General features: G+C 44.5%; 17 non-coding genes across 17 annotated transcripts; all 17 read right to left on the bottom strand.

Moving 5' to 3' along the window:
• Positions 1-848: 848 nt before the first annotated feature.
• On the bottom strand, positions 849-966 carry LOC130395769 (5S ribosomal RNA). Its single transcript, XR_008898785.1, has one exon. It is a non-coding gene; the product is annotated as a 5S ribosomal RNA (ribosomal RNA).
• Positions 967-2,917: 1,951 nt separating this feature from the next.
• LOC130395547 (5S ribosomal RNA) lies at positions 2,918-3,035 on the bottom strand. The gene has a single exon (XR_008898594.1). It is a non-coding gene; the product is annotated as a 5S ribosomal RNA (ribosomal RNA).
• Positions 3,036-3,565: 530 nt separating this feature from the next.
• On the bottom strand, positions 3,566-3,684 carry LOC130400457 (5S ribosomal RNA). The gene has a single exon (XR_008902940.1). It is a non-coding gene; the product is annotated as a 5S ribosomal RNA (ribosomal RNA).
• A 2,029-nt stretch (positions 3,685-5,713) lies between these two features.
• Positions 5,714-5,832, bottom strand: LOC130400849 (5S ribosomal RNA). The gene has a single exon (XR_008903320.1). It is a non-coding gene; the product is annotated as a 5S ribosomal RNA (ribosomal RNA).
• A 528-nt stretch (positions 5,833-6,360) lies between these two features.
• On the bottom strand, positions 6,361-6,479 carry LOC130394243 (5S ribosomal RNA). The gene has a single exon (XR_008897421.1). It is a non-coding gene; the product is annotated as a 5S ribosomal RNA (ribosomal RNA).
• A 1,924-nt stretch (positions 6,480-8,403) lies between these two features.
• LOC130396343 (5S ribosomal RNA) lies at positions 8,404-8,522 on the bottom strand. The gene has a single exon (XR_008898991.1). It is a non-coding gene; the product is annotated as a 5S ribosomal RNA (ribosomal RNA).
• A 528-nt stretch (positions 8,523-9,050) lies between these two features.
• LOC130396342 (5S ribosomal RNA) lies at positions 9,051-9,169 on the bottom strand. Its single transcript, XR_008898990.1, has one exon. It is a non-coding gene; the product is annotated as a 5S ribosomal RNA (ribosomal RNA).
• A 529-nt stretch (positions 9,170-9,698) lies between these two features.
• On the bottom strand, positions 9,699-9,817 carry LOC130396341 (5S ribosomal RNA). The gene has a single exon (XR_008898989.1). It is a non-coding gene; the product is annotated as a 5S ribosomal RNA (ribosomal RNA).
• Positions 9,818-10,345: 528 nt separating this feature from the next.
• LOC130394453 (5S ribosomal RNA) lies at positions 10,346-10,464 on the bottom strand. The gene has a single exon (XR_008897609.1). It is a non-coding gene; the product is annotated as a 5S ribosomal RNA (ribosomal RNA).
• Positions 10,465-10,992: 528 nt separating this feature from the next.
• On the bottom strand, positions 10,993-11,111 carry LOC130400846 (5S ribosomal RNA). The gene has a single exon (XR_008903317.1). It is a non-coding gene; the product is annotated as a 5S ribosomal RNA (ribosomal RNA).
• A 528-nt stretch (positions 11,112-11,639) lies between these two features.
• LOC130396339 (5S ribosomal RNA) lies at positions 11,640-11,758 on the bottom strand. Its single transcript, XR_008898988.1, has one exon. It is a non-coding gene; the product is annotated as a 5S ribosomal RNA (ribosomal RNA).
• Positions 11,759-12,277: 519 nt separating this feature from the next.
• LOC130399925 (5S ribosomal RNA) lies at positions 12,278-12,396 on the bottom strand. The gene has a single exon (XR_008902417.1). It is a non-coding gene; the product is annotated as a 5S ribosomal RNA (ribosomal RNA).
• Positions 12,397-12,912: 516 nt separating this feature from the next.
• Positions 12,913-13,032, bottom strand: LOC130394579 (5S ribosomal RNA). Its single transcript, XR_008897724.1, has one exon. It is a non-coding gene; the product is annotated as a 5S ribosomal RNA (ribosomal RNA).
• A 519-nt stretch (positions 13,033-13,551) lies between these two features.
• Positions 13,552-13,670, bottom strand: LOC130401356 (5S ribosomal RNA). The gene has a single exon (XR_008903818.1). It is a non-coding gene; the product is annotated as a 5S ribosomal RNA (ribosomal RNA).
• A 531-nt stretch (positions 13,671-14,201) lies between these two features.
• Positions 14,202-14,320, bottom strand: LOC130394425 (5S ribosomal RNA). The gene has a single exon (XR_008897586.1). It is a non-coding gene; the product is annotated as a 5S ribosomal RNA (ribosomal RNA).
• Positions 14,321-14,849: 529 nt separating this feature from the next.
• On the bottom strand, positions 14,850-14,968 carry LOC130400628 (5S ribosomal RNA). The gene has a single exon (XR_008903106.1). It is a non-coding gene; the product is annotated as a 5S ribosomal RNA (ribosomal RNA).
• A 529-nt stretch (positions 14,969-15,497) lies between these two features.
• LOC130401089 (5S ribosomal RNA) lies at positions 15,498-15,616 on the bottom strand. The gene has a single exon (XR_008903549.1). It is a non-coding gene; the product is annotated as a 5S ribosomal RNA (ribosomal RNA).
• Positions 15,617-15,887: the final 271 nt, after the last annotated feature.

The following is a 15,887-nucleotide window of genomic DNA, read 5'->3' as shown; positions in this document are numbered from 1 at the left end:
TGTCGGTTCAGCTCTCTGGTGCTCCTGCTGGCAGAATCACTATACTGCCTCATGTTCACAAAAATAGTTTGATGAAGACGTGTGTGTCAGTTTTTGTGATATGCTTAAATCCTCCAAAGCGGTTGGCAGTAAACATCAGGTCACGGTACGCCACGGTAGGCCACGGAGTCAATGAGCTCGAGTTGAAAAAGAAAAAGCTTACAGCACATGTATCCCAGGCGGTTCTCCCATCAAAGTACTAACCAGGCCGACCCTGCTTGCTTCCGAGATCAGACGAGATCGCGTGTTCAGGGTGGTATGGCCGTAAGCAATTAGTGCAGGCGCAAAACCAGGTTTTATACAGTAGCACATCAGGAGTGAGAAAGCTGCTGAGGCTTGACGTTAACTTTTACAAAAACAATCATTAGTTAGATATAAACGCAGTATATTGATTCAGTAGGACTCCTTATCCATGTAACGATCATTGTGACATCTGAATTCATTATATTATCTGAAATACACTTGCGTGTAGCGTGTGATGATTAAATGTTTGAACCAAGGGTCAACGGTTAAAGTGTCAGAAGGAATGGTGGTGATTTTTTGACGTCCATCAACCATGATCTGAAGTGAGGCGTAGCGTGTTTGTGTTGGTGAAAGTTTAAGAAATGTACACCTGTCGGTTCAGCTCTCTGGTGCTCCCTGCTGGTCAGTATCACTATACTGTCCTCCATGTTTCACAAAAATAGTTTTGAGAGACGTGTCAGTTTTTGTATGTTGCTTAAATCCTCCAAGCGGTTGGCAGTAAACATCAGGTCACGGTACGCCACGGTAGGGCCACGGAGTCAATGAGCTCGAGTTGAAAAAGAAAAAGCTTACAGCACCTGGTATTCCCAGGCAGTCTCCTATCCAAGTACTAACCAGCCCGACCCTGCTTAGCTTCCGAGATCAGACGAGATCGGGCTTGTTCAGGGTGATATGGCCGTAAGCAATAGTGCAGGCGCAAAACCAGGTTTTATACAGTAGCACATAAGGAGTGTGAAAGCTGCTGAGGCTCGACGTTACACTTTTACAAAAACAATCATTAGTTAGATATAAACGGCAGTAATTGATTCAGTAGTACTCCTTATCCATGTAAACGATACATTGTGACATCTGAATTCATTAATTATCTGAAATACACTGCGTGTGCGTGTGATGTTAAATGTTTTAACCAAGGTTAACGGTTAAAGTGTCAGAGAATGGGTGGTGATTTTTTGACGTCCTCCCATGATCTGGGCCCCGTTTCCCGATAACGATGGATCCACGCATCGTACGATCATTCTCACGATGGATCTTGCGATCCATCGTCAATTTCTTTTGGAGCGTTTCCCGAAACTCCTCTTAACGTGAACGCGCATTCGCTGCACTCACGACGTCGTAGGATTGTAACTGTCTACTGACACGGTTGCTGAAATGGGCTCCGTAGGAGGGGGAGACGCAGGAATGTCGCCGGAAAATTGTGTTAAAAAGGGTTAAATATATCCCCATCAAGGACAACAGCAGAGTGAACCTACGAAAAAAATAGACTGCAATTATATGGAATGCTTAAAGACATTTAAAACAACGTGATTAGGCTTAAACAGGACAGATATCAGTCCAATCCGAATGCCTGTGCGGTTTCACGGCAATTTTCCCCCCCTTAAATAAATTCCCTTACAAACTGTGAATAACCCGGAGAGGTCCATGATGAGGAATCAACGAAAGACCACGTCTGGCCCGGTTGCATCGTTGAGCGCACGATCGGGAAGGTGGAAGGGTTACGCTGTAGATGCTTACAAGTCCGGGGAGGGCTCCAGTTTTCTTCCGGCCCAAGTCAATGCGCCGTGATATGTGTGACGCTATGTTGCACAACAAATTGCCAGCTAAGGGTGGGGATGGCATTGCTTTGAACCGGAGGACGTTGAGGACGATGCACGATGATGCGGAAGATCGGTCGTGAGTACCGGCCTCCCTCTCATAACTACGACGGCTTGTTTTCATGCTGCGTCGAATAGTGATTGAGCTTTTTTTGAACCCCCTCCAACCCTCCCTCATGTCACTAAACATTCCCGTCACGCGTGACCAATCACCCCACCAGGCCTTTTGCCTGCTCCTTTGCTTGTTTTTATAAAAAAAAATATTTCTTTTATTTTCTTATTTTTTTAATTTCTTTATTCGTTATTATTATTTTTTTTAATTTGTTTAATTTAATTATTTTTACATTATTTATATGCTACGTTTTATTGAGTAGCCTATGTTCCAGGTCGGCACAAATCCCCCCACTTTCTCTCACATCATTTTGAGTGCCCTGCCTGCGCAAAAAAATTCTGGACTGGTCCCGTTTTATTTTGGGCCATTTTAAAATCTTTATTAATAAATTAATTAATAATCTTTATTAATTACCAAACTAAGAACATAAAGGCGCAATGCGTTTTAATAAACGCATCCATAGACGGAATGTCCGATGGTGTCGCACTGAGGCTATAGGCTGACGGATGCTCTTAGCGCCTACGAGTACCTACGAGCACCCCTGGAGTACTCGTTTAGATCGAGCGTTTTCAAGACGTTCGTTCCCCACGATGCTTTCGGGAAACGCGGGTGAAAACTCTACGATGCCCTTTCGACCGCACTTCACGATCCACTTAGGCTAACGACTGCTTTCGGGGGAAACGGGGCCCTGAAGTGAGCGTGCGTGTTTGTGTTGGTGAAAGTTTAAGAAATGTACAACTGTCGGTTCAGCTCTCTGTGCTCCCTGCTGGCAGTATCACTATACTGTCCTCATGTTTCACAAAAATAGTTTGAGAGACGTTGTCAGTTTTTGTATGTTGCTTAAATCCTCCAAAGCGGTTGGCAGTAAACATCAGGTCACGGTACGCCACGGTAGGCCACGGAGTCAATGAGCTCGAGTTGAAAAAGAAAAAGCTTACAGCACCTGGTATTCCAGGCGGTCTCCCATCCAAGTATTAACCAGGCCCGACCCTGCTTAGCTTCCGAGATCAGACGAGTTCGGGCGTGTTCAGGGTGGTATGGCCGTAAGCAATTATTGCAGGCGCAAAACCAGGTTTTATACAGTAGCACATAAGGAGTGAGAAAGCTGCTGAGGCTCGACGTTACACTTTTAACAAAACAATCATTATTAGATAATAAACGGCAGTAATTGATTCATAGGAATCTTATCCATGTAAACGATCATTGTGACATCTGAATTCATTAATTATCTGAAATCACTGCGTCGTGCGTGTGATGTTGAAATGTTTGAACCAAGGTTAACGGTTAAAGTGTCAGAGAATGGGGGGTGATTTTTTGACGTCCTCCCATGATCTGAAGTGAGCGTGCGTGTTTGTGTTGTGAAAGTTTAAGAAATGTACAACTGTCGGTTCAGCTCTCTGGTCGCTCCCTGCTGGCAGTATCACTATACTGTCCTCAATGTTTCACAAAAATAGTTTTGAGAAGACGTTGTCAGTTTTGTATGTTGCTTAATCCTCCAAAGCGGTTGGCAATAAACATCAGGTCACGGTACGGCCACGGTAGGACCACGGAGTCAATGAGCTCGAGTTGAAAAAGAAAAAGCTTACAGCACCTGGAATTCCCAGGCGGTCTCCCATCCAAGTATTAACCAGGCCCGACCCTGCTTAGCTTCCGAGATCAGACGAGATCGGGCGTGTTCAGGGTGGTATGGCCGTAAGCAATTAGTGCAGGCGCAAAACCAGGTTTTATACAGTAGCACATAAGGAGTGTAAAAGCTGCTGAGGCTCGACGTTACACTTTTACAAAAACAATCATTAGTTAGATATAAACGGCAGTAATTGATTCAGTAGGACTCCTTATCCATGTAAACGATCATTGTGACATCTGAATTCATTAATTATCTGAATACACTGCGTGTGCGTGTGATGTTAAATGTTTGAACCAAGGTTAACGGTTAAAGTGTCAGAGAATGGGTGGTGATTTTTTGACGTCCTCCCATGATCTGGGCCCCGTTTCCCGAAAGCATCGTTAGCCTAAGTGGATCGTGAAGTGCGTCGTAAGGGCATCGTAGAGTTTCACCGCGTTTCCCGAAAGCATCGTGGGGAACGAACGTCTGAAAACGCTCGTAGCTAACGAGTACTCCAGGGGTGCTCGTAGGACGCTAAGAGCATCGTCCAGCTATAGCCTCAGTGGCGACACCATCGGACATTCCGTCTATTGGATGCGTTTTATTGAAACGCATTGCGCCTTTATGTTCTTAGTTTGGTAATTAATAAGATTATTAATTTATTTATTAATAAAGATGTTAAAATGGCCAAAATAAAACGGGACAGTCCAGAAAATGTTTGCGCAGGCAGGGCACTCAAATGTGTGAGAGAAAGTGGGGGGATTTGTGCAGACTGACATAGGCTACTCATAAAACGTAGCATAAAATAATGTAAAGAATTAAATTAAATTAAAAAAAATTAAAATAAAGAAATAAATAAATTATAAAAAACAAGCAAAGGAGCAGGCAAAAGGCTGGGATATGGTGGGGATTGGTCACGTTGACGGGAATGTTTAGTGACATGTGGGAGGGTGGAGGGGGTTAAAAAAAAGTCTCAATCACTCTTCGACGCGCATGAAAACCAGCCGCGTAGTTATGAGGGAGGCCGTCCTCACACCGATCTTCCTCGTCGTCATCGTCCTCAGCGTCCTCCCGGTTCAAGCAATGCCACCCCAGCCTTAACTGCAATGTTGTGCAACATAGCCGTCACACATATCACGGCGCATGACTTGGCCGGCGAAAACTGGAGCCCTCCGCCTGACTTGTGATGAAGGCATCTAATATAGCGCAACTTCCACCTCCCGATCGTGCGCTCACCGATGCACCGGGCCAGACGGTGGGCTTCGTTGTATTCCTCATCAATACATACCTTACCCTATTTCCGGAGGGGCTTTTATAGCCAATCAAATGATCAATCAAGGAAACCCTTATGCGGAATCAGATTAAGTCGGCTCTCTTTGCTGCGCAAAGCATGTTTCAGAAATCAGCCCATTAAGATAAATGTAGTTGTCACACAAGCAATTTTTAATTTTTTGTCATATGGAATTATTTCAGGGGGGAAAATGCCGTGAAACGCACAGTGCATTCAGGATTAGGACTGATATATGTCGGTTTAAGCCTAATCAATTGTGTTTTAATGTCTTGCTATAGCATTCATCTAATTGCAGTCTATTTTTTTTCGGAGGCTACTCTGCTGTTGTCCTTGATGGGGATTTATTTTAACCCTTTTTAACACAATTTTCCTGCGACATTCCTGCGTCTCCCCCCCCCCTACGGAGCCCATTTCAGCACCGTGTCAGTAGACAGTTACAATCCTACGACGTCGTGAGTGCAGCGAATGCGCGTTCACGTTAAGAGGAGTTTCGGGAAACGCTCCAAAGAAATTGACGATGGATCGCAAGATCCATCGTGAGAATGATCGTACGAGCGTGGATCCATCGTTATCGGGAAACGGGGCCCTGAAGTGAGCGTGCGTGTTTGTGTTGGTGAAAGTTTAAGAAATGTACAACTGTCGTTTCAGCTCTCTGGTGCTCCCTGCTGGCAGTATCACTATACTGTCCTCATGTTTCACAAAATTAGTTTTGAGAGACGTTGTCAGTTTTGTATGTTGCTTAAATCCTCCAAAGCGGTTGGCAGTAAACATCAGGTCACGGTACGCCACGGTAGGCCACGGAGGCAATGAGCTCGAGTTTAAAAAGAAAAAGCTTGCAGCACCTGGTATTCCCAGGCGGTCTCCCATCCAAGTACTAACCAGGCCCGACCCTGCTTAGCTCCCGAGTTCAGACGAGATCGGGCGTGTTCAGGGTGGTATGGCCGTAAGCAATTAGTTCAGGCGCAAAACCAGGTTTTATACAGTAGCACATAGGAGTGAGAAAGCGGCTGAGGCTCGACGTTACACTTTTACAAAAACAATCATTAGTTAGATATAAACGGCAGTAATTGATTCAGTAGGACTCCTTATCCATGTAAACGATCATTGTGACATCTGAATTCATTAATTATCTGAAATACACTGCGTGTGCGTGTGATGTTAAATGTTTGAACCAAGGTTAACGGTTAAAGTGTCAGAGAATGGGTGGTGATTTTTTGACGTCCTCCCATGATCTGAAGTGAGCGTGTGTGTTTGTGTTGGTGAAAGTTTAAGAAATGTACAACTGTCGGTTCAGCTCTCTGGTGCTCCCTGCTGGCAGTATCACTATACTGTCCTCATGTTTCACAAAAACAGTTTTGAGAGACGTTGTCAGTTTTTGTATGTTGCTTAAATCCTCCAAAGCGGTTGGCAGTAAACATCAGGTCACGGTACGCCACGGTAGGCCACGGAGTCAATGAGCTCGAGTTGAAAAAGAAAAAGCTTACAGCACCTGGTATTCCCAGGCGGTCTCCCATCAAAGTACTAACCAGGCCCGACCCTGCTTAGCTTCCGAGATCAGACGAGATCGGGCTTGTTCAGGGTGATATGGCCGTAAGCAATTAGTGCAGGCGCAAAACCAGGTTTTATACAGTAGCACATAAGGAGTGTGAAAGCTGCTGAGGCTCGACGTTACACTTTTACAAAAACAATCATTAGTTAGATATAAACGGCAGTAATTGATTCAGTAGGACTCCTTATCCATGTAAACGATCATTGTGACATCTGAATTCATTAATTATCTGAAATACACTGCGTGTGCGTGTGATGTTAAATGTTTGAACCAAGGTTAACGGTTAAAGTGTCAGAGAATGGGTGGTGATTTTTTGACGTCCTCCCATGATCTGGGCCCCGTTTCCCGATAACGATGGATCCACGCTCGTACGATCATTCTCACGATGGATCTTGCGATCCATCGTCAATTTCTTTGGAGCGTTTCCCGAAACTCCTCTTAACGTGAACGCGCATTCGCTGCACTCACGACGTCGTAGGATTGTAACTGTCTACTGACACGGTGCTGAAATGGGCTCCGTAGGAGGGGGAGACGCAGGAATGTCGCAGGAAAATTGTGTTAAAAAGGGTTAAAATATATCCCCATCAAGGACAACAGCAGAGTAGCCTACGAAAAAAATAGACTGCAATTATATGAATGCTAAAGACATTAAAACACAATTGATTAGGCTTAAACCGACATATATCAGTCCTAATCCTGAATGCACTGTGCGTTTCACGGCATTTTCCCCCCTTAAATAATTCCTCTTCACACCTGTGAATAACCCGGGAGAGGTCCATGATGAGGAATACAACGAAGCCCACCGTCTGGCCCGGTGCATCGTTGAGCGCACGATCGGGAGGTGGAAGTTACGCTTTAGATGCCTTCACAAGTCAGGCGGAGGGCTCCAGTTTTCTCCGGCCAGTCATGCGCCGTGATATGTGTGACGGCTATGTTGCACAACATTGCAGCTAAGGGTGGGGTGGCATTGCTTGAACCGGAGGACGTTGAGGACGATGACGATGATGAGGAAGATCGGTGTGAGGACGGCCTCCCTCATAACTACGCGGCTGGTTTTCATGCGCGTCGAATAGTGATTGAGACTTTTTTTTAACCCCCTCCACCCTCCCTCATGTCACTAAACATTCCCGTCAACGTGACCAATCCCCACCATGCCTTTTGCCTGCTCCTTTGCTTGTTTTTTATAAAAAAAAAATATTTCTTTATTTCTTATTTTTTTTAATTTCTTTTATTTCGTTATTATTATTTTTTTTTAATTTGTTTAATTTAATTTATTTTTTACATTATTTTATGCTACGTTTTATGAGTAGCCTATGTCAGTCTGCACAAATCCCCCCACTTTCTCTCACACATTTTGAGTGCCCTGCCTGCGCAAAAAATTCTGGACTGTCCCGTTTTATTTTGGCCATTTTAAACATCTTTATTAATAAATTAATTAATAATCTTTATTAATTACCAAACTAAGAACATAAAGGCGCAATGCGTTTTAATAAAACGCATCCAATAGACGGAATGTCCGATGGTGTCGCCACTGAGGCTATAGCTGACGATGCTCTTAGCGTCCTACGAGTACCTACGAGCACCCCTGGAGTACTCGTTAGCTACGAGCGTTTCAAGACGTTCGTTCCCCACGATGCTTTCGGGAAACGCGGTGAAAACTCTACGATGCCCTTTCGACGCACTTCACGATCCACTTAGGCTAACGACGCTTTCGGGAAACGGGGCCCTGAAGTGAGCGTGCGTGTTTGTGTTGGTGAAAGTTTAAGAAATGTACAACTGTCGGTTCAGCTCTCTGGTGCTCCCTGCTGGCAGTATCACTATACTGTCCTCATGTTTCACAAAAATAGTTTTGAGAGACGTTGTCAGTTTTTGTATGTTGCTTAAATCCTCCAAAGCGGTTGGCAGTAAACATCAGGTCACGGTACGCCACGGTAGGCCACGGAGTCAATGAGCTCGAGTTGAAAAAGAAAAAGCTTACAGCACCTGGTATTCCCAGGCGGTCTCCCATCCAAGTACTAACCAGGCCCGACCCTGCTTAGCTTCCGAGATCAGACGAGATCGGGCGTGTTCAGGGTGGTATGGCCGTAAGCAATTAGTGCAGGCGCAAAACCAGGTTTTATACAGTAGCACATAAGGAGTGAGAAAGCTGCTGAGGCTCGACGTTACACTTTACAAAAACAATCATTAGTTAGATATAAACGGCAGTAATTGATTCAGTAGGACTCCTTATCCATGTAAACGATCATTGTGACATCTGAATTCATTAATTATCTGAAATACACTGCGTGTGCGTGTGATGTTAAATGTTTGAACCAAGGTTAACGGTTAAAGTGTCAGAGAATGGGTGGTGATTTTTTGACGTCCTCCCATGATCTGAAGTGAGCGTGCGTGTTTGTGTTGGTGAAAGTTTAAGAAATGTACAACTGTCGTTTCAGCTCTCTGGTGCTCCCTGCTGGCAGTATCACTATACTGTCCTCATGTTTCACAAAAATAGTTTTGAGAGACGTTGTCAGTTTTTGTATGTTGCTTAAATCCTCCAAAGCGGTTGGCAGTAAACATCAGGTCACGGTACGCCACGGTAGGCCACGGAGGCAATGAGCTCGAGTTGAAAAAGAAAAAGCTTACAGCACCTGGTATTCCCAGGCGGTCTCCCATCCAAGTACTAACCAGGCCCGACCCTGCTTAGCTTCCGAGATCAGACGAGATCGGGCGTGTTCAGGGTGGTATGGCCGTAAGCAATTAGTGCAGGCGCAAAACCAGGTTTTATACAGTAGCACATAAGGAGTGAGAAAGCTGCTGAGGCTCGACGTTACACTTTTACAAAAACAATCATTAGTTAGATATAAACGGCAGTAATTGATTCAGTAGGACTCCTTATCCATGTAAACGATCATTGTGACATCTGAATTCATTAATTATCTGAAATACACTGCGTGTGCGTGTGATGTTAAATGTTTGAACCAAGGTTAACGGTTAAAGTGTCAGAGAATGGGTGGTGATTTTTTGACGTCCTCCCATGATCTGAAGTGAGCGTGCGTGTTTGTGTTGGTGAAAGTTTAAGAAATGTACAACTGTCGGTTCAGCTCTCTGGTGCTCCCTGCTGGCAGTATCACTATACTGTCCTCATGTTTCACAAAAATAGTTTTGAGAGACGTTGTCAGTTTTTGTATGTTGCTTAAATCCTCCAAAGCGGTTGGCAGTAAACATCAGGTCACGGTACGCCACGGTAGGCCACGGAGTCAATGAGCTCGAGTTGAAAAAGAAAAAGCTTACAGCACCTGGTATTCCCAGGCGGTCTCCCATCCAAGTACTAACCAGGCCCGACCCTGCTTAGCTTCCGAGATCAGACGAGATCGGGCGTGTTCAGGGTGGTATGGCCGTAAGCAATTAGTGCAGGCGCAAAACCAGGTTTATACAGTAGCACATAAGGAGTGAGAAAGCTGCTGAGGCTCGACGTTACACTTTTACAAAAACAATCATTAGTTAGATATAAACGGCAGTAATTGATTCAGTAGGACTCCTTATCCATGTAAACGATCATTGTGACATCTGAATTCATTAATTATCTGAAATACACTGCGTGTGCGTGTGATGTTAAATGTTTGAACCAAGGTTAACGGTTAAAGTGTCAGAGAATGGGTGGTGATTTTTTGACGTCCTCCCATGATCTGAAGTGAGCGTGCGTGTTTGTGTTGGTGAAAGTTTAAGAAATGTACAACTGTCGGTTCAGCTCTCTGGTGCTCCCTGCTGGCAGTATCACTATACTGTCCTCATGTTTCACAAAAATAGTTTTGAGAGACGTTGTCAGTTTTTGTATGTTGCTTAAATCCTCCAAAGCGGTTGGCAGTAAACATCAGGTCACGGTACGCCACGGTAGGCCACGGAGTCAATGAGCTCGAGTTGAAAAAGAAAAAGCTTACAGCACCTGGTATTCCCAGGCTGTCTCCCATCCAAGTACTAACCAGGCCCGACCCTGCTTAGCTTCCGAGATCAGACGAGATCGGGCGTGTTAAGGGTGGTATGGCCGTAAGCAATTAGTGCAGGCGCAAAACCAGGTTTATACAGTAGCACATAAGGAGTGAGAAAGCTGCTGAGGCTCGACGTTACACTTTTACAAAAACAATCATTAGTTAGATATAAACGGCAGTAATTGATTCAGTAGGACTCCTTATCCATGTAAACGATCATTGTGACATCTGAATTCATTAATTATCTGAAATACACTGCGTGTGCGTGTGATGTTAAATGTTTGAACCAAGGTTAACGGTTAAAGTGTCAGAGAATGGGTGGTGATTTTTTGACGTCCTCCCATGATCTGAAGTGAGCGTGCGTGTTTGTGTTGGTGAAAGTTTAAGAAATGTACAACTGTCGGTTCAGCTCTCTGGTGCTCCCTGCTGGCAGTATCACTATACTGTCCTCATGTTTCACAAAAATAGTTTTGAGAGACGTTGTCAGTTTTTGTATGTTGCTTAAATCCTCCAAAGCGGTTGGCAGTAAACATCAGGTCACGGTACGCCACGGTAGGCCACGGAGTCAATGAGCTCGAGTTGAAAAAGAAAAAGCTTACAGCACCTGGTATTCCCAGGCGGTCTCCCATCCAAGTACTAACCAGGCCCGACCCTGCTTAGCTTCCAAGATCAGACGAGATCGGGCATGTTCAGGGTGGTATGGCCGTAAGCAATTAGTGCAGGCGCAAAACCAGGTTTTATACAGTAGCACATAAGGAGTGAGAAAGCTGCTGAGGCTCTACGTTACACTTTTACAAAAACAATCATAGTTAGATATAAACGGCAGTAATTGATTCAGTAGGACTCCTTATCCATGTAAACGATCATTGTGACATCTGAATTCATTAATTATCTGAAATACACTGCGTGTGCGTGTGATGTTAAATGTTTGAACCAAGGTTAACGGTTAAAGTGTCAGAGAATGGGTGGTGATTTTTTGACGTCCTCCCATGATCTGAAGTGAGCGTGCGTGTTTGTGTTGGTGAAAGTTTAAGAAATGTACAACTGTCGGTTCAGCTCTCTGGTGCTCCCTGCTGGCAGTATCACTATACTGTCCTCATGTTTCACAAAAATAGTTTTGAGAGACGTTGTCAGTTTTTGTATGTTGCTTAAATCCTCCAAAGCGGTTGGCAGTAAACATCAGGTCACGGTACGCCACGGTAGGCCACGGAGTCAATGAGCTCGAGTTGAAAAAGAAAAAGCTTACAGCACCTGGTATTCCCAGGCGGTCTCCCATCCAAGTACTAACCAGGCCCGACCCTGCTTAGCTTCCGAGATCAGACGAGATCGGGCGTGTTCAGGGTGGTATGGCCGTAAGCAATTAGTGCAGGCGCAAAACCAGGTTTTATACAGTAGCACATAAGGAGTGAGAAAGCTGCTGAGGCTCGACGTTACACTTTTACAAAAACAATCATTAGTTAGATATAAACGGCAGTAATTGATTCAGTAGGACTCCTTATCCATGTAAACGATCATTGTGACATCTGAATTCATTAATTATCTGAAATACACTGCGTGTGCGTGTGATGTTAAATGTTTGAACCAAGGTTAACGGTTAAAGTGTCAGAGAATGGGTGGTGATTTTTTGACGTCCTCCCATGATCTGAAGTGAGCGTGCGTGTTTGTGTTGGTGAAAGTTTAAGAAATGTACAACTGTCGGTTCAGCTCTCTGGTGCTCCCTGCTGGCAGTATCACTATACTGTCCTCATGTTTCACAAAAACAGTTTTGAGAGACGTTGTCAGTTTTTGTATGTTGCTTAAATCCTCCAAAGCGGTTGGCAGTAAACATCAGGTCACGGTACGCCACGGAGTCAATGAGCTCGAGTTGAAAAAGAATAAGCTTACAGCACCTGGTATTCCCAGGCGGACTCCCATCCAAGTACTAACCAGGCCCGACCCTGCTTAGCTTCCGAGATCAGACGAGATCGGGCGTGTTCAGGGTGGTATGGCCGTAAGCAATTAGTGCAGGCGCAAAACCAGTTTTATACAGTAGCACATAAGGAGTGAGAAAGCGGCTGAGGCTCGACGTTACACTTTACAAAAACAATCATTAGTTAGATATAAACGGCAGTAATTGATTCAGTAGGACTCCTTATCCATGTAAACGATCATTGTGACATCTGAATTCATTAATTATCTGAAATACACTGCGTGTGCGTGTGATGTTAAATGTTTGAACCAAGGTTAACGGTTAAAGTGTCAGAGAATGGGTGGTGATTTTTTGACGTCCTCCCATGATCTGAAGTGAGCGTGCGTGTTTGTGTTGGTGAAAGTTTAAGAAATGTACAACTGTCGGTTCAGCTCTCTGGTGCTCCCTGCTGGCAGTATCACTATACTGTCCTCATGTTTCACAAAAATAGTTTTGAGAGACGTTGTCAGTTTTGTATGTTGCTTAAATCCTCCAAAGCGGTTGGCAGTAAACATCAGGTCACGGTACGCCACGGAGTCAATGAGCTCGAGTTGAAAAAGAAAAAGCTTACAGCACCTGGTATTCCCAGGACGGTCTCCCATCCAAGTACTAACCAGGCCCGACCCTGCTTAGCTTCCGAGTTCAGACGAGATCGGGCGTGTTCAGGGTGGTATGGCCGTAGACAATTAGTGAAGGCGCAAAACCAGGATTTATACAGTAGCACATAAGGAGTGAGAAAGCTGCTGAGGCTCGACGTTACACTTTTACAAAAACAATCATTAGTTAGATATAAACGGCAGTAATTGATTCAGTAGGACTCCTTATCCATGTAAACGATCATTGTGACATCTGAATTCATTAATTATCTGAAATACACTGCGTGTGCGTGTGATGTTAAATGTTTGAACCAAGGTTAACGGTTAAAGTGTCAGAGAATGGGTGGGGATTTTTTGACGTCCTCCCATGATCTGAAGTGAGCGTGCGTGTTTGTGTTGGTGAAAGTTTAAGAAATGTACAACTGTCGGTTCAGCTCTCTGGTGCTCCCTGCTGGCAGTATCACTATACTGTCCTCATGTTTCACAAAAACAGTTTTGAGAGACGTTGTCAGTTTTTGTATGTTGCTTAAATCCTCCAAAGCGGTTGGCAGTAAACATCAGGTCACGGTACGCCACGGAGTCAATGAGCTCGAGTTGAAAAAGAAAAAGCTTACAGCACCTGGTATTCCCAGGCGGTCTCCCATCCAAGTACTAACCAGGCCCGACCCTGCTTAGCTTCCGAGATCAGACGAGATCGGGCATGTTCAGGGTGGTATGGCCGGAAGCAATTAGTGCAGGCGCAAAACCAGGTTTTATACAGTAGCACATAAGGAGTGAGAAAGCTGCTGAGGCTCGACGTTACACTCTTTACAAAAACAATCATTAGTTAGATATAAACGGCAGTAATTGATTCAGTAGGACTCCTTATCCATGTAAACGATCATTGTGACATCTGAATTCATTAATTATCTGAAATACACTGCAGTGTGCGTGTGATGTTAAATGTTTGAACCAAGGTTAACGGTTAAAGTGTCAGAGAATGGGTGGTGATTTTTTGACGTCCTCCCATGATCTGAAGTGAGCGTGCGTGTTTGTGTTGGTGAAAGTTTAAGAAATGTACAACTGTCGGTTCAGCTCTCTGGTGCTCCCTGCTGGCAGTATCACTATACTGTCCTCATGTTTCACAAAAACAGTTTTGAGAGACGTTGTCAGTTTTTGTATGTTGCTTAAATCCTCCAAAGCGGTTGGCAGTAAACATCAGGTCACGGTACGCCACGGTAGGCCACGGAGTTAATGAGCTCGAGTTGAAAAAGAAAAAGCTTACAGCACCTGGTATTCCCAGGCGGTCTCCCTTCCAAGTACTAACCAGGCCCGACCCTGCTTAGCTTCCGAGATCAGACGAGATCGGGCGTGTTCAGGGTGTTATGGCCGTAAGCAATTAGTGCAGGCGCAAAACCAGGTTTCATACAGTAGCACATAAGGAGTGAGAAAGCTGCTGAGGCTCGACGTTACACTTTTACAAAAACAATCATTAGTTAGATATAAACGGCAGTAATTGATTCAGTAGGACTCCTTATCCATGTAAACGATCATTGTGACATCTGAATTCATTAATTATCTGAAATACACTGCGTGTGCGTGTGATGTTAAATGTTTGAACCAAGGTTAACGATTAAAGTGTCAGAGAATGGGTGGTGATTTTTTGACGTCCTCCCATGATCTGAAGTGAGCGTGCGTGTTTGTGTTGGTGAAAGTTTAAGAAATGTACAACTGTCGGTTCAGCTCTCTGGTGCTCCCTGCTGGCAGTATCACTATACTGTCCTCATGTTTCACAAAAATAGTTTTGAGAGACGTTGTCAGTTTTTGTATGTTGCTTAAATCCTCCAAAGCGGTTGGCAGTAAACATCAGGTCACGGTACGCCACGGTAGGCCACGGAGTTAATGAGCTCGAGTTGAAAAAGAAAAAGCTTACAGCACCTGGTATTCCCAGGCGGTCTCCCATCCAAGTACTAACCATGCCCGACCCTGCTTAGCTTCCGAGATCAGACGAGATCGGGCGTGTTCAGGGTGGTATGGCCGTAAGCAATTAGTGCAGGCGCAAAACCAGGTTTTATACAGTAGCACATAAGGAGTGAGAAAGCTGCTGAGGCTTGACGTTACACTTTTACAAAAACAATCATTAGTTAGATATAAACGGCAGTAATTGATTCAGTAGGACTCCTTATCCATGTAAACGATCATTGTGACATCTGAATTCATTAATTATCTGAAATACACTGCGTGTGCGTGTGATGTTAAATGTTTGAACCAAGGTTAACGGTTAAAGTGTCAGAGAATGGGTGGTGATTTTTTGACGTCCTCCCATGATCTGAAGTGAGCGTGCGTGTTTGTGTTGGTGAAAGTTTAAGAAATGTACAACTGTCGGTTCAGCTCTCTGGTGCTCCCTGCTGGCAGTATCACTATACTGTCCTCATGTTTCACAAAAATAGTTTTGAGAGACGTTGTCAGTTTTTGTATGTTGCTTAAATCCTCCAAAGCGGTTGGCAGTAAACATCAGGTCACGGTACGCCACGGTAGGCCACGGAGTCAATGAGCTCGAGTTGAAAAAGAAAAAGCTTACAGCACCTGGTATTCCCAGGCGGTCTCCCTTCCAAGTACTAACCAGGCCCGACCCTGCTTAGCTTCCGAGATCAGACGAGATCGGGCGTGTTCAGGGTGGTATGGCCACAAGCAATTAGTGCAGGCGCAAAACCAGGTTTTATACAGTAGCACATAAGGAGTGAGAAAGCTGCTGAGGCTTGACGTTACACTTTTACAAAAACAATCATTAGTTAGATATAAACGGCAGTAATTGATTCAGTAGGACTCCTTATCCATGTAAACGATCATTGTGACATCTGAATTCATTAATTATCTGAAATACACTGCGTGTGCGTGTGATGTTAAATGTTTGAACCAAGGTTAACGGTTAAAGTGTCAGAGAATGGGTGGTGATTTTTTGAC

The sequence above is a fragment of the Gadus chalcogrammus genome, chromosome 12 (assembly GCF_026213295.1).
Source record: "Gadus chalcogrammus isolate NIFS_2021 chromosome 12, NIFS_Gcha_1.0, whole genome shotgun sequence".
NCBI classification, from domain to species: domain Eukaryota; kingdom Metazoa; phylum Chordata; class Actinopteri; order Gadiformes; family Gadidae; genus Gadus; species Gadus chalcogrammus.
The sequence above is the reverse complement of the archived record's forward strand: the minus strand, read 5'-3'. Positions and strand labels throughout refer to the sequence as shown.